This window comes from Arachis ipaensis, chromosome B4, assembly GCF_059453495.1.
Source record: "Arachis ipaensis isolate K30076 ecotype BB chromosome B4, ASM5945349v1, whole genome shotgun sequence".
In the NCBI taxonomy this organism is placed as follows: domain Eukaryota; kingdom Viridiplantae; phylum Streptophyta; class Magnoliopsida; order Fabales; family Fabaceae; genus Arachis; species Arachis ipaensis.
In genome coordinates this window covers 83,567,049-83,582,203 of record NC_142439.1, presented here as the reverse complement: position 1 = coordinate 83,582,203, position 15,155 = coordinate 83,567,049, and the positions used below count along the sequence as shown (strand labels likewise).

The following is a 15,155-nucleotide window of genomic DNA, read 5'->3' as shown; positions in this document are numbered from 1 at the left end:
TCTTGATCTTGTGTGTGTATTGCAGCCACTTGCTTTGTTTCTAATTGCCTGGTAAGCTCTGCTAGTTGCTTGGCAAACACCTTGTTTTGGGCTAGAATTGTATCGACATGGTTCAGCTCCATGACTCCCTTAGTGTTGTGCCTTTCTGATGCATAGTAGTACTCATTCTCAGCCACTGTCTCGATCACTTCAATGGCTTCTTCCACGGTCTTTTTCTTGTTCAATGAACCTCCTGATGAATGGTCTACAGCCTTCCTTGATTCATAAGAGAGCCCATCATAGAAGATGTGCAATTGCACCCAATCATGGAACATGTTTGGTGGGCATTTCCTTGTCAAGTCCTTGAATCTCTCCCATGCCTCGTAGAGAGTTTCACCATCTTGTTGTCTAAAAGTCTGGACCTCAGATCGAAGCCTATTGACCTTTTGTGGAGGGTAGAAACGTGCCAGAAACTTGCCTTCCACCTCATCCCATGTGGTTAGACTCCCCCTTGGGAATGATTCCAGCCACTTAGCTGCCTTGTCCCTAAGTGAAAATGGGAACAAGAGCAGTTTATAGGCATCTTCCTGGACTCCATTGGACTTCACAGTGTCACAAATTCTCAGGAATTTTGTGAGATGTTGGTTTGGGTCTTCATTAGCACTTCCTCCAAAGGAACAATGATTTTTCACCAATGATATTAGCTGTGGCTTGAGCTCAAAATTGTTGGCCTGAATGGGTGGTTTCTGGATGCTACTACCACAATTCCCAGAGGTTGGGTTTATGTATGAACTAAGAACCCTCCTCTCAGGAATGGCATTGTTTCCATCAGCTCTCTCATGGTTGTGAACTTCTCTATCCATGTTGAGATCTAGAGCTTCCTCAAAATTGTCCTCAGATTCTCCTTCAGATTCCTCTTCTCCCACTACTCTCTTCCCTCTTGCTTCCCTTCTAAGTCTATGAAGGGTCCTTTCCGGTTCGGTATATGGAGGAGTTGATGTCTCTCCTCTCCTACCTGTCATACAAGAACACAGCTCAAACACAAACAGGTAAAATACTCTTGGTTAATGGAAGAGTATGGTCAGCTCAATTGAGGAATTAATTCAAACAGTTAGTGAGTCAGTGAGTTAGTTGCATGAATTTAAAGGCATAAAGAAGGAAAGCATGTAACCAAGTGCAGAAATTAAAATTCAACAAGTATTTAGAACAGAATTAACAAAGCAAGAGAAAATTGCTCAATCTAGTTAGCTTCCAATTTGAGAATTGTCAATCGAAAACCAATCCCCGGCAACGGCGCCATAAACTTGATGCGCATAAACGTGTTATGCTACGATTTAGGAAATTGCACGATCGGCAAAATTCCTTCCGGCAAGTGCACCGGTTATCGTCGTCAAGTAAAAACTCACAATAGAGTGAGGTCGAATCCCACAAGGATTGGTTGAGTGAGCAATTCGGATTAGAAGTGTGTTCTAGTTGAGCGGAATCAAGATTTGAGATGAGAATTGCGGAATGTAAAATTGGCGGGAAAAGTAAATGACAAGAAAATTAAATGGCTGAATCTTAAATTGCATGAATTAAAGAGCAGAATGTAAATTGCTGAAATTAAAAGGGAATGGGGATGATTGCAAGAATTGAATTGCAGAATGTAAAGAGAAAGTGGAAATCAGAAATGGGGAATTCATTGGGTTTAGGAGATATTGAAATCTCCGAATCAAAACATGTAAATCTCTTCCTCAACCAATGCATTCATTGAATTTTGCTTGGCAATCTTATATGATTGGATCCCAATTCCTTGGCTCACCAATGCTCTCTAAAAACAAACAAATTCCCAATCCCTTGGTTTAAATGTTCATAAGAAGAGATGATGCTTGATCACTGATTATACCACACAATTTCATGAACCACAATTTGGTAGGATTACATGTCACAATATCCATCCAAACCCCAATCCAATCCACTGTGAGAAAACTTCTCTAGCATGAATCCTCCATTCCTTTCCCAAGGCTCCGAAGGATTCCAAGTATGAGTAGTCTCTTTCCCAAGACAACTACTCAATGGAATTAGATCGAGAAGCTTTCTAACAAAATTCAAGAGAAAAGATTGAAGAAGAAGATACACTATTATTGATTCATTGAATTACAATAGAGCTCCCTAACCCAATGAAAGGGGGTTTAGTGAATCATAGCTCTGAATTCAATTACAAAGAAAAAGAAACTAGCTAAAAATCAAAGTAAAAGTCCTCTTCTAACTTAACTTCTATCCTATTTATACACTTTCTATATTGAGCTTCAGTTGTGCTTCTTGGGCTTTGAGGCCTCTCCTTGCTTTCCTTTTGTCTTGGGTTTATGATCCATAATCTTGATGAGGTTGTTGATCCAAATCCTGTAACATTTATTGAGCCAACTTAGTGATAATCAAATAATGGCACATGACTCAATAAATGAGATTTCAAACTCATCAATCCCTCAGGCCCAATCCCATAAACCATGATATTCAATTGGGTTTCATACCAAAGTAAGTTTAAGTTAATAATTGTGCTCAAAGACTAACTTAAATCACAATATTTTTGGCCCAGAAACCTTTTTTCAAGAGTGGCGTTTAAGTTGTAGTTTAAGCTTAAACTGCAACTTAAACGCCAGACACTTCCAGTGATGCCATTTGTAGAAGCACGTTTAAGCTTCAGTTAAGGTTAAACTGAAGCTTAAACGTGGAAATGGAAGAAGGTAGCCCTGGAGAGTCATGTAGTCGAACACGTTTAAGCTTCAGTTTAAGGTTAAACTGAAGCTTAAACGTGGAGATAGGAAGGGCAGCCCTGGAGGTCGAACACGTTTAACCTCCAGTTTGAGGTCAAACTGGAGGTTAAACGTGGAAAAGGGTGGAGGCATACTGGAGGTCGAACACGTTTAACCTCCAGTTTGAGGTCAAACTGGAGGTTAAACGTGGAAGCTTGGAATGGTGGCCCTGGAGGTGTCGAACACGTTTAACCTCCAGTTTGGGGTCAAACTGGAGGTTAAACGTGGAGATGGAGAGAGCAACCCTGGAGTGAAAAAACTATCGAACACGTTTAAGCTCCAGTTTGAGTCAAACTGGAGCTTAAACGTGGAATGGCCCCTGGTACTCTTCCTGGTTCTGGCGTTTAACCTCCAGTTTGAGGTCAAACTGGAGGTTAAACGTGGAACTCCTCCCTGGGTGGCATACTCATTCTGGCGTTTAACCTCCAGTTTGAGGTCAAACTGGAGGTTAAACGTGGAATGCTCCTTAAGTGAGGCTTTTCATTCTGGCGTTTAACCTCCAGTTTGAGGTCAAACTGGAGGTTAAACTTCAATCCCAGCATTTCTTATCCTTCATGATTTTGGCGTTTAAGCTCCAGTTTAGGCTTAAACTGGAACTTAAACTCCACATGTGATATTCAAGCTTCCTTTATTGATTTTGTTGCTTCCTTGCTTAGCCTCTTCTTCCCTGAAATCATCCAAACAATTGCATCAAAGTCTTGCAAAACTTCATGAGAAATCTTTCATTCATAGCATTTAAGTAATATAACTAAAACTCATGGAATTTGCATCGAAATCATATTGTTTGGATGGTTCATTACTTTGTTCTTCATTTAACCATTTTTGGTTACTTTAAGCTCAAGAAAATGCATAAAACAACTAAAACTAACAGAAAAATGCTAGTGAAACTAGCCTATGATGCCTTGGCATCATTGTTCCCTGCGGGGAGGATGGATCTCCTTACAATTTCAAACCACCCCTTTGCTTCAGGAGTGAGGTCCCCTCTCTTAATGAACTTGGGTTTCCGTTTGGAATCTCGCACCCAGTCAGCACCTGGTACACATATATCTTGCACAATCTGGTCATAATTGGGGTTGTTATCAATTCTTGAATGATAGATCTCCTCCTCAAATGGTATAGACCGTAATTTTAATGCTCTCATGACACTCATGGGACTGAAATCTATGGTCTTTCCTCTTACGAAACTTGTATAAGACTCATCTGCCTTATCATACCGAACAGCATTTGCATAAAATTTTCTTACAAGATTTGTGTTTACTCTAGTGACCGGATCAGTGAGGAGCTCTCATCTTCTCTTTTCCACCTTCTTTGTGATTTCGGGACACTCAGTCTTTCTGACTTGAAAGCCCAGCTCGTAGACAATCTCCTTATCAGCCATCCATCCATACTGTAATGCATGATAATAAGTTCTAAACTTCTTTTCATCAAAAGGACATTGCTCCATAGGCTCCTTTCCCTTTCTTCTTTTAGAGCTTGATGATGCCATGAGTGACTTTTGAAAAGAAAGGGTGTGGAGAATGGGCTTCAGTTGATTAGGATTCGGTGGAATGAAGGGAGTTAGTGAGAGTGTTTGTAACGGGTAGGAAATGCTTGGTTCCGAAAAAGAGAAGTGTGAAGAGTGGGAGTGAAATGTGAAGGTGGGGTACGGAATAAGGGTTACTTATATAGAAAGGTGGTGAGTGAATAGAAGGTGTGGATTGATGGAGTTGTTGTGTGATGGACGGATGGGGTTTATCAATGGAAGAGGACAAGGATCATCAACTTTGTGAAGAGGATTGGTTCGGTCTCCAAGAATATCCCCCTTCCAATGTTGCATGGCCACATTTTCCAATGTATGCCTTTTGAAGACAAATGTGTATTCTCCCTTCATGAAGTGGCCGAATCTTTCTTTCAATTGTTCATCCATAATCCTACAAAACAAAAGAAAAAGTGGTTAAAATTAATCTTGTAGAAAGTGGCGGCAACAATAAAAATGCTTACTACCTTTTTAAAGTTTTTGTTTTATCTAACTAAGTGCCGTTCATTAGTGCAAACCAACTGACTAACTCAACATCCATGTGTGCAACATTTGCAACACCAAACTTAGTTTAGTGCCGTGTGGTGTAAAAAAATTTGTTCAAGGCCCCTAAGAGTGACATGATATGGGTTTCATTGATGTTCTCTTAGTGCGCCTTGAACACCAAACTTGTTCTTCACTATATCTTGCACACAATGATTCATTCAAGTCCATGTCAAGTTGATTTGAAATCCCTGAACCTTGCATTATTAACTACTTTTAAAAGCATGTAAAACATGGGTTGCCTCCCATGAAGCGCTTCTTTAGCGTCACTAGCTTGACGTTTTGCCTTTGTCATGGTGGTTGGTAATGCTTCAGATCTTCCCCTCTTGCAGTAGACCTATATCCATTGGCTTCATCAAGGATCTCTACATGTTCTAAGGAAAGAACTCTGTTGATGGTGAAGACCTTAGGTAACTGAGATGGGATAGTGGGGAGATCGGGGGGAATAGCTGGGAAGTAGGCTGAGATTACTTTATCCCCTGGAGAGAAGTCCTCTGTAGGGATCTTCATGTTCCTCCACCCCCTTGGTGCCTTCTTCTTTGTCCCATTTGATGTTGCCTTGCTCTTTGTGACCTCTTCTTCTAAGGAAATTTTGTTACTGGTCTCATATGACTCTGGTGGTTTAGGTTCCTCCTTATTTTCCTTGAGCTGTGGCAGCTGCTGATTGCCTTGTTCATCAACTAAAGGGTTTCCCAGAGGTGTTGGTTGTGCTTCAGTGCTTGCTTCCTCTTTCTGTATCTCATTATAATCTTTGCTTGGTTTCTTGTTCTCTTGGTCTATTTCTTGTGAGAGTTTGAAGACATTGAAGCTGAGTTGTTCATTATGGATCCTCAAAATTAGCTCCCCTCACTCCACATCTATGAGTGCTCTGGCTGTTGCTAGGAATGGTCTTTCCAATATGATTGGGTGAGTGTGACTCTCTTCCATGTCTAAGATGACAAAGTCTGTGGGAAGAAAGTATTTCCCAACCTTTATTAACACGTTTTCCACCACTCCTATTGCTTGTTTTTGAGTTTTATCAGCTAGCCTGATGACTACATCTGTGGGCATTATCTCATTGATCTGCAGCCTCTTCATAAGGGATAAAGGCATTAAGTTGATGCTTGCTCCCAAATCGTAGAGTGCTTTATCAAATATTGTTTCTCCTATGGCACAGGGGATGTGAAAACTCCCTGGGTCCTTCCTTTTTATAGGCAACTCTGGTTGAATGAGAGCACTGCATTCCTTATTCATCACTATTGTTTGCCCTCCCTTGAGTGAGCTTTTCCTGGTCAGCATCTCCTTCATATACTTGATGTATGAGGGCATTTGTTGGAGGGCCTTGATGAATGGTATGTTTACATGGAGGGATGTAAACAGGTCAAGAAACCTTGAGTATATTCTCTTCTCTACAGCACTATTGAGTAATTAGGGAAAAGGTGCATAGAGTTTCAGCAGCTCCTTCTGTGTCAGCTCCTTTTGTGAAGTTTTGGGTTCTTGGCAATCTTTTTCCTGTTTCTCTGCTGATGTCTCTCCAAGTTGCTCTAATGTCTTGTTTTGCTTTTCCTCAGTCTCCTTATTACTTGTAGTAACCATCTTGCAATCTTCCCATCTGACTTTCTTTGCTTCACCTCTCGGATTTTTCTGTGTCACTTGGAAAGCTATCAGTAGGTTTGGAAATCTTTTCAGATAAGTATCCCACTTGAAATTCCAGCCTCTTGATGGTGTCTCCCTGGTTCTTGATGCTAGCTCGCACCTCCTCTTTGAATACCTTATTATCTTGAATCTCTTTGCATATGCCCTCAAGCATAGTCTCAATTTTGGAGAGTCTATCTTCAGATGAGGGTGAGTTGAGAGTGGAGGGGTGAGTTGGGTTATTCTGGTTTTGGTATGGATGTGGAGAGGTGTTGTTAGGGTGGTGTTGATATGATCTTTGTGTGGAATATTGGTGAGCTGCATGGTTGTTGGGGTTGTGACGTCTCTGATCTTAGTTTTGATCTTGTTGATTTCCCCACCCAAAGTTTGGGTGATTCCTCCATCCAGGGTTGTAGGTTTTGGAGTATGGATCATGGGTTTGTCTGGGTGAGTTTCCAATGTAGTTGGCTTGTTCTTGCTCCTCCTCTGCCTCAGCATTCACTCCCTCTTGGGTTGCTGATGAGGTGGTGATTGCTGCCACTTGGTTCCTCTCCATCTTCTTGGTGAGGTCAGCCAGCTGCTTGGTAATAAGCTTGTTTTGGGCCAGCAGTGCATCCACATTGTTCAGCTCCATCACTCCTCTAGTGTTGCCTCTTTCTGAAGCATAGAAGTAGTCATTCTCAGCTACAGTTTCAATGACATCTATGGCTTCTTCAATGGTCTTCTTCTTGTTCAGAGATCCCCCGGATGAATGGTCTACTGCCTTCTTTGATTCATAAGAAAGGCCTTCATAGAAAATATGTAGCTGCACCCATTCATTGAACATATCTGGTAGACACCTTCTTGTCAGGTCCTTAAACCTCTCCCATGCTTCATATAGAGTCTCACTATCTTGCTGCCTGAGTGTTTGCACCTCAGCTCTCAGCCTGTTAATCTGTTGAGGAGGATAGAATCTTGCCAAGAATTTATTTACCACATCTTCTCAGGTTGCTAAACTCTCCTTTGGGAAGGATTCCAGCCATTTAGATGCCTTGTCCTTGAGTGAGAAAGGGAACAGAAGTAGTCTATAGGTGTCAGGATGAACACCATTAGACTTCACAGTATCACATATCCTCAGGAAGGTGGTTAGATGTTGATTGGGGTCTTCTTGGACACTCCCTCCGAATGAACAGTTGTTCTGAACAAGGGTGATGAGCTGTGGCTTTAGTTCAAAGTTGTTGGCATGTATGGTTGGCCTTTGGATGCTACTCCCACAGTTTCCTGGGTTTGGGTTGATGTAAGAACCCAGAACTCTTCTCTCTTGCCCAGCATGATTTGCTAGACCCTCTCTGCCCTGGTTGTGAGCCTCTTCTTCATGATGGTTCTCAATGTTTTCATCCATGTCTGGTTCAAAATACTCTTCCTCTTCCTCAGCACCAACTACTCTCTTTCCTCTTGCTTCCCTCCTTAATCTAAGGAAGTTGAAGCCCCGCTTCTTCTCCCTGTCATACAGCCAACAAGGCACAAGCAAGGAACTATAGGCAGAGACTATTCTTGTTAGAAATGCTGTTAGTGTGAGTGATGCAATATATCAAACAGTTAGTGGGTTAGTGGACTGAATCGTAAACAACTAAGAAAATAGGTAGTGGGAAGGGAAGAAAATAACTGAACAGAAAGTAAATTACTCAAATGAACTTAAATCAAACAAAAGAAAAATGCTCAATCTAGTTATCCTCCAATTTAATCATTGTTGATACAAAATCAATCCCCGACAACGGCGCCATAAACTTGATGCACACGGAAACTTGTCTCTCAACAAATCTCTCTCGGCAAGTGTACCGAATTATCGTCAAGTAAAAACTCACAATAGAGTGAGGTCGAATCCCACAGGGATTGATTGGTCAAGCAACTTTAATTAGAGGAATGTTCTAGTTGAGCGTAGCAGAATTTGATTTGAGTGTTGCAGGAAATTAAATGGCGGGAAAGTAAATAGCAGAAAATCTAAATGCAGAAAGTAAAGAGCTCAAAGTAAATGACAGAAAGTAAATTGCAAAATTGTAAATGGGAATGGGGAAGATGCTCATAAAAGTAAATTGCAGAAATTAAAGAGAATGGGTAAGATCAGAAATGGGGATTCATTGGGCATAGGAGATGTTGCATTCTCCGGATCAAGTTCATTTCCATCTCTTCCTCAATCAATGCATTCATTGATCTCCTTGGCAATCTTAAGTGATCGAATTCCAATTCCTTGGCAATTCAATCTCTCAAATCTTGATCAATAGCCAATTCCTTGGTCAATTGCTCATGAGAAGAGATGAAGTATGGTCACTGATTATACCACATGCATTCCCAAATCAAGTGTTGGTAGGATTATAGTCACCATATCCAACCAAACCCAATTTGGTCCAATATGAGAAAGCATTTCTAGCATGATCTCTTCATTCCTCTTCCAAGGTTCAGAAGAGATCCAAGTATGAATAGCTTCTTTTCCAAGATAACTACCCAATTGGATGAAGATCGAAAGCTTTCTAGTAAAATCAAGAGAAAAGATAGAAGAAGAGTAATGAAAACTAGTATTGATCCATCAAATTACAACAGAGCTCCCTAACCCAATGAAAGGGGTTTAGTTGTTTATAGCTCTGGAAATAGAAAACAAAGATGGAGAATACATCATGAAAACTAGAACTAGAAGTGCAGAGAAAGTAAATTATACAGAGAGTAGTTCTCAATTTCCAATCCCCCAAAAAGCTCCTTCCTAATTCAAAACTACCCCTATATATACTACTCTTCTGATCTTCTAGTTGGTTCTTCAAGTCTTGGATATGGGCCCTTTGGATCTTGAGTTTGAAGCAGTTATACTCTTCAGTGGGCTTAGCTTTACTTGCGGAGAGAAAGTGTGAAGTAGGCAGGGTGTTTAGCTCAGGACTTTAGTGGCGTTAACGTTAAGTGAGAGTGTGGGTTCGAGAACGTTAGTGACAATCACCTTTTTCACTAACGTTCCTCACCCAGGGATGATCCACGTTAACTTCAACGTTAGTGGCACTAACATGACCACTAACGTTGCCTCTTGGTCCTTCGCACACGTTATTGGGACTCACCTTTTCCAATAACGTTGAGAGTCTTCCCTTCCCCCTACGTTAGAGTCCATGTTAACTAGGTTAACGTGGCTCTTAACGTAAGCTTGCCAATCCTTCGAGAACGTTAGTGACACTTACCTTTGTCACTAACGTTCCAATGTGCCCCTACTTCCCACGTTAGAGTCCACGTTAACTAGGTTAACATGGCTTCTAACGTAGCAATGATAGCCATTTCCAACGTTAGTGACAAAGGTGAGTGTCACTAATGTTGGCTCATTATTCCCTTATCCACGTTAGCTTCCACGTTAACTAAGTTAACGTGGGAGTTAACATTGCTCACATTGGCTCATTCCAATGTTAGTGACAAAGGTAAGTGTCACTAACGTTGGCAATTTTTGCTCCCTCCACGTTAGCTTGGACGTTAACTAAGTTAGCGTGGGAGTTAACGTGGCTCATTGTGGCTTAGCTCAACGTTAGTGACAAAGGTAAGTGTCACTAACGTTGGTTTCTCTTTTGCTTCTCAACGTTAGTGTCCACGTTAACTGAGTTAACGTGGCCAATTATGAGCTTGGTCTAACGTTAGTGACAAAGGTAAGTGTCACTAACGTTGGCTTCATTTCTTTCTTCCACGTTAGAGTTCACGTTAACTTAGTTAACGTGACTCTTAACGTGGGCTATTATGGCTTCGAGGGCGTTATTGGCGATTACTTTTCTCATTAACTTTGCAAGTTATCTCCCATTCCACGTTAGAGGTCACGTTAGTTACACTAACGTGGCTGCTAACGTGATTCTTCCTTGCTTCCTTTGTCCTGAAATCAAGCAATAAAGTGCATCAAAGCTCTAATCCAAGTCATGGGAAATGCATCATCCAATTTGTCATTCAATTCATGCAAAATCCTCATGAAATCATGTAAAGTGCACAATGTATGCTTGAATCAAGATGTAAGTGAAATTCTAGCCAAAACTTGCTTATTCCCTAGGAAAATGCATGAAACTACCCTAAAAACAATAAAGAAAAGATCAGTGAAACTGGCCAAAATGCCCTGGCATCACATACGCGTCGCTGCCAGCTTCTCTAAACTTCATTTTCTCGCGTTCCTTCCACTTTTGCATGTTTCCTTTCCATCCTTTAAGCCATTCCTGCCCTATAAAGCTTGAAAATACTTAACACACATATCACAGCATCGAATGGTAATAAGAGAGAAATTAAACATAGCAAATTTAAGGCCAAAGAAGCATGTTTTCAATCATAGCACAAAATTAGGAAGAAAAATGTAAAACATGCGAATTCAATGAATAAGTGTGAGAATCATTGATAAAATCCACTAAATTAAGTACAAGATAAACCGTAAAATAGCGGTTTATCAATATTGTAGCTACAATATATGAATCAAACCCACAATTCATTTAGGCAATCAAACAAAGACTCAATTCTTAGTGCTCATATTCATAAAAAATTAAACCAAAATTTAAGCAAGAAGCAACCCAATTAACATCAAGCAAACACTTGCAACTTATTTAATTAACAAACAACTAAACCAAATCTAATATAACTACTAAAATAAAAATGAAATGCAATTAAAACTAGCTAGGATAAGTAGAGAAAATAAAGCAAAAGCAAGAGAAGAGAGGGGTGGAGGGGGTGGAAGTGTGTTAAGGCTTCACTCAAAGTGCAATAAATATTTCGTCCAAAACAGCACTTGTGCGTACGCACAGGCATGTGTGCGTACGCACACTAGGTGAAACAGGGAAGGTGTGCACTTGCACAAGATGTGCGAACGCTCTGGACAGAGAGGGAGTTGAGATGTGTGCATGCGCACAAGGGTGTGCATGTGCACAGAACACTTTTTTTTCTTAATGAAAGATGATGTGTGCGTGCGCACATAGGTCCATGCACACGCACAGGAACAAAATTGGGCAGGGGTTCATGTGTACAGGGCATGCCAGCGCTCCCAACAGAGGCTGCAAAGGCTGGTGTGCGTACGCACAGCTGGGTGCATACGCACAAGACGCTAAATTTTGTTGTTGCGTGCGTGCACACAAGGGTGTGCGCACGCACATGCTCTATTTTTTCCAAAAAAATTTCTTCAAAATCTAAGGCTTTAAGCCTTAACTCAACCAAAATTCAACCTCAAAACATGCAAAAATCCATAAATTCATGATCCAAACCAAAATTAACCTATCTAACAATATTCACAATATTCACAATATTCACAATATGCACAATAGCCAACAATATAACACCATTGCAACTCCCCGGCAATGGCGCCAAAAACATGATAATAAGAATTATTGTTGATCTAGAATTTCACAAAAATATAATCTCTTCATTGTAAGCATAGTCTAGACCAAAAATTAACTCTCATTCAAAGTTTAATTCAAAAGATATGTCATAATGCACACAAAATATAAACCGAGAGTACTTAGACTCCTGGGTCGTCTTCCCTAGGAGTTACAATTAGGTGATCAATTATTGGCTATGGGAAAATGGGGGTTTGATTGCATGAGACAAGGAATGTAAATAGCAAGGAATGAAACAAGCATGCAAGGAATTAAATGAAAAGCAATTAAAGTAACAAAAATGGAAATTAAATGGCAAAAAGGACTCTTGGTGGGAATTGAGAAATTGAGGATTCCTATCCTAGTTATGGACCACAAACATGGTAATTGTGTGGAATTAATCCAAATTAGTCAATCCTAACATCGAGAATTAGTCAAAAGGGCATAATTGATCCCAATCCACAAGTTCTTACCAACTCTATTAATGGAAGGCTTAGTGTTAGTGGAAACCAAATCAATTAACAATCCTCACACAATGTGGAATGGACATCCACCACTCAAGTTCACCCAGTCAACCAAATTCCCAACCAAGAGTGTGAAAAATTAGGCAAAAATCCAACCAAGCATTTTATCAAACACTTGGAAGGCTTATGCATGAAAATCTGTCTCTCAACAAATTTCCCTCGACAAGTATACCAAATTGTCGTCAAGTAAAAACTCACAATAAAGTGAGGTCGAATCCCACAGGGATTGATTGGTTGAGAAACTTTAATTAGAGGAGTGTTCTAGTTGAACTGAGCAAAATTTGGATTGAGAATTGCATAATTTAAATTGGCGGGAAAAGTAAATAACAGGAATGTAAATAGCAGAATATAAATGACAGAAATTAAATTGCAGAAAGTAAATTGCAGGAAATTAAATGGGAGTGGGGTTGGTTGAGCATAATTGTAAACAGCAGAAAGTTAAAGAAAGGGAAAGATCAGAATGGGGAAGTTCATTGGGCTTAGGAGATGTTACATTTTCCGGATCAAGTTCATTTTCATCTCTTCCTCAATCAATGCATTCATTGATCTTCTTGGCAATCTTAGGTGATTGAATCCTAATTCCTTGTGAATCCAATCTCTCTAAGCATGAACAATTACCCAATTCCTTGATCTAATTGCTCATGGGAAGAGATGAAGTTTGGTCACTGATTATACCACACACTTTCATAAATCAAAGTATTGGTAGGATTACATGTCACTATATCCATCCAACCCCAACCTAATCCGATGTGAAAATGCATTTCTAGCATGATTTTCTCATTCCTCTTCCAAGGTTCAAAGGAAATCCAATGATGAACAATTTCTCTTCCAAGAAAATTGTTCAATTGGATGAAGACCGAAAGCTTTCAAGCAAAATCAAGAGAAAAAAAAGAAGAAGAAGAATGAAAACTACAATTGATCCATTGAATTGCAACAGAGCTCCCTAACCCAATGAAATGGGGATTAGTTCATCATAGCTCAATTCAAATCAAAAAGAAAGAAAGTGCAGGAAAAATAAAGAAAGTACAAAAGAAGATGATTACAGAGTTCCCAATTTGGGTCCCTGGCTTCCCACCCATTTGAACTCCCAGAGCCTCCCTCAAGGCCTCCAGAGAGCTCTATTTTCATCTTCAAAAATTCTTCTATTTATACTCTACTTCTCATCTTCAAAATGGATCATCAAGTACTTGGATGTGGGCCTTGACCTTGGTTGAAGCAAGCGTGGAGTGGCTGTTAGTCAAATTAACAAGGACGTTGGCTAGCTAATGTTCAAACTTGCATGGGAGCCAATTTGTATTGAAGTTGGCCTTAACGTTGGTGGTCTACATTTGTATGGAAATGTTGGGTCAAACGTTGCCAAATAACACTTGGGCTAGCGTTTGACCCAACATTGGTGCACCAACATTTGTTCGCCACGCGTGGGCGTAGCCCACGCGTACGCGTCAAAACAGCGTTTTACGCGTGCGCGTCGCTCATGCGTGTGCGAAACGGGTTAAAATTGCTCGTTCACCCGTACATGTCATCGACGCGTACGCGTCACTACAAATTTTCCAACTCCAAAAATTGAAAGTTATCAAGAACGTTGGGGGTAACGTTGGATCACCAACGTTCCCTCCAATGTTGGCACCCTTGTAGCTTGGAATGTTGCCAGCAACGTTGGTGAGCCAACTTTGGCCACCAATGTTGCTTTCTTTCTCTTCTTGTCAACGTTGCTAATTTCGTGCCCCACTATAGACTATTATACATGGTTATTAAGCTCTGAATGTCAGCTTTCTAACTCAACTAGAAGCACCTCAATTGGCTATCTGTAACTCAAGTTAGGCTCCTTTGAAAGGGAGAGCGTCACTGGCGTTGGTGTGCAACGTTTGAGGCAACGTTGGCACACCAATGTTTACACCGTTTGTAACAACGCCAGATTCTGAAGCTCAAATTTATTGTGCACCCCATACTATTATATATTGTTGGAAAGTCCTGAATTTCTACTTTCCACCACTATTGGAAGCGCATCTTTTGGAGCTCTACAGCTTGCGTTATTCTCCATGGAATGTGAAGAGGTCAGCTGGCCTTACTATAGTTTGATACTATGTTCATCTTTGCACTTTCGGGGCAAGTTTTCTCCCTCAAATTTAGTATCCATCATGCAATGCCATGTATGCTTCGAAAGCTATAGATTCCTACTTTCCATTGCCTTTGAAATTACCTCATTTGGAGCTTTGTAGCTCAAGTTATTCTTGTTTGGAGAAGGCACAGTCAAGCTGCCAGGAGCAACATTTGAGGCAACATTGGTGAGCTAACTTTGGCCACCAACGTTGCTTGCTCTACTTCTTCTCTGTCCTTCCTTTGCTTCTTCTTACCTATCATCAATCAAACAAATACATCAAATCCTTGCCATAATCACAAGATTTTGCATCATTCATAGCATTAGAAAATTCTTGCATAAATCTCATGAAAATCCACAAAATTAACAATGTTTGATTGAATCAAGGCATGCATGAAATTCTCATCCAAATACTTACTTATTACCTAAGAAATGCATGAAACTACCCTAAAAAAATAAAAATGGCTTGTGAAACTAGCCAAGATGCCCTGGAATCACAATACCAAACTTAAATCTTGCTTATCCTCAAGCAAGTGATAGAACATAAGAAAAATGAAATGAAAATACAAGAGATACAAGTCCTTATTCAGAGAATTCAAATCCCTGGTTCATGGAGTTTCATGCATGGGAATTTAGGTTCATGTTCTTGTTGGTTTCTAGGCTCTCATATACTCTTGAATTCTCACTCTATTGTCTTCTATGAGACTCTTATTCTTGATCCTTAACTTAGTTCTGTTTTTGATTTCTTTCCCT

General features: G+C 40.3%; 1 non-coding gene across 1 annotated transcript; it reads left to right on the top strand.

Annotated features, from left to right (window-relative positions):
- The first annotated feature begins 312 nt into the window (after positions 1-312).
- Positions 313-416, top strand: LOC148568167 (small nucleolar RNA R71). The gene has a single exon (XR_015882798.1). It is a non-coding gene; the product is annotated as a small nucleolar RNA R71 (small nucleolar RNA).
- Positions 417-15,155: the final 14,739 nt, after the last annotated feature.